Source organism: Colobus angolensis, unplaced genomic scaffold (assembly GCF_000951035.1).
Source record: "Colobus angolensis palliatus isolate OR3802 unplaced genomic scaffold, Cang.pa_1.0 Scaffold196, whole genome shotgun sequence".
Lineage (NCBI taxonomy): Eukaryota > Metazoa > Chordata > Mammalia > Primates > Cercopithecidae > Colobus > Colobus angolensis.
In genome coordinates, this window is record NW_012115110.1 from 5,887,062 (window position 1) to 5,888,909 (window position 1,848).

A 1,848-nucleotide genomic window follows, 5' to 3' on the forward strand; every position below is an offset into this window, starting at 1 on the left:
TACATGCTTGTTGAAAAAACTGTGTTGATTAGGATCAGACTAGTTTTAGAAAATAGCAGTTAAAAAAGGCAATAGACTTTGGCCAATTATTTGGGTAAAACGTCAAATGTCAGATACGTCGAGGCATGGGTAGCCTTCTAAGGGGCCATGTCTATGGAAGGAAAAAGTTTGACTTAACAAATAGGAAAGTGAGAGAAATAATGAAACAGTAAAATAACACGATCGTGATGGGGCAGACCCCAGACGACGCGGGGACGACTCAGCAGGACAGAAGGGAGGGAAGCTCCAGACGCCAGGGCCCTCTTCCAGATGAAAGAACCTCCCATCCTAAGTGTCTGGCGTTCCAGGAACACCTTCGCTGGCTGAGCCCGCTCAGTGAGGCAGAGCTGCCAAGCCTTCAGCCCACCTCCCCCAGTCGCTGAAAAACCCAGGACGGCGCAAAGCAGCAGCTCCGCGCACGCGTAACAGGAGGAGACATCGCCCACACGCTAGACGCGCTGTGATTGGCCCCAGTTACCCCCGGACCGAAATTCCTATTGGTCCCAGGTGCCGAGCATGCGTACTTTGGCCGTGGGCGCGTGTGTGGAATGGGAGGAGGTCGCGCTGTCCATGGGCGTCCCTGGCCTGCGCCGCCCGGGTGAGCGCTCCAGAGGCTGCGATCCCCGGGTCCCGACCGCCCACCTAGCACTGGCCTGATGGGGAAGCGTCCTGGGGCTGGAAGGGCAGCCGGCTTGCCCGCGTGGTTCCCACGCCCCTCGGGCTCGGGGGGTCGCTGCGGGTGCTGGCTGCGCTCTCGGTCGTAGGGGGGACCCCAGGAGCGCGTCCCTGGGCCCCGTGTCGGCCTCTGCGCAGGGAAGCCCCTGGGCGGTGTGAGGCCTCTCCGCCTGCTGCGCCTTTGACTCTAGATGCTTCCCAGGCCCGGGGAAACCGCAGGCGTGGACGCGGGGAACAGGGGACGTGACGGGGAGGGGCGCGCCCCGGGGACCTGGGAACTTCCGAGCGTCCACCTGACCGGAAGCCCCGCCCGCCGTCGCGTAGTCCCTGGGCCTGCCAGGGCTGGGGCCTTCGCTGACAGGCGTGGGAAGGTGGTGCTGGGTTGTGGCTGTGTCGCAGGGATGAGGGGTTGATCGGGGAAGCCCTCAGGATGTATGTGGCTCCTGGAAGGTAATGCACATAGTTAGCTTCAGTAAGGTTTTCAACACCATGTTTCCGCAGAACTTGATTATAATAACTATATCGCCTTCCACGTAGTACTTTTGGGAAGTTACTCATTTTAACAGATACTACGTGTTGAATGTCCTCTTGTTTGCCAGGTGCAGTTCTCATCCCTAGGGATGGAGACTTAAAGAAGATATATTCCGTTATTTTCTTTTTTAATGTGTGAGCTAACAATGATTTTATCCTTTGCCGCCTTTTTTTTTTCCTTTCAGATTTATTTATTTATTTATTTTTATTATTATTATACTTTAAGTTCTAGGGTACATGTGCACAACGTGCAGATTTGTTACATATGTATAAATGTGCCGTGTTGGTGTGCTCCACCCGTTAACTCATCATTTACATTAGGTATATCTCCTAATGCTATCCCTCCCCCATCCCCCTACCGCATGACAGGCCCCGGTGTGTGATGTTCCCCACCCTGAGTCCAAGTGATATCATTGTTCAATTCCCACCTATGAGTGAGAACACGCGGTGTTTGATTTTCTGTCCTTGCGATAGTTTCCTCAGAATGATGGTTTCCAGCTTCATCCATGTCCCTACAAAGGACTTGACCTCATCCTTTTTTATAGCTGCATAGTATTCCATGGTGTATAGGTGCCACATTTTCTTAATCTAGTCTATCATTGA

At 53.6% G+C, this 1,848-nt stretch overlaps 1 long non-coding RNA gene across 1 annotated transcript in view; it reads left to right on the forward strand.

Moving 5' to 3' along the window:
* The first annotated feature begins 364 nt into the window (after window positions 1-364).
* LOC105510967 overlaps window positions 365-1,848 on the forward strand; it is a 9,052-nt gene continuing 7,568 nt past the window's right edge. The window contains exon 1 of the long non-coding RNA XR_001001644.1: window positions 365-637. This is a non-coding gene — a long non-coding RNA (uncharacterized LOC105510967). The remainder of the gene's footprint in view (window positions 638-1,848) is intronic.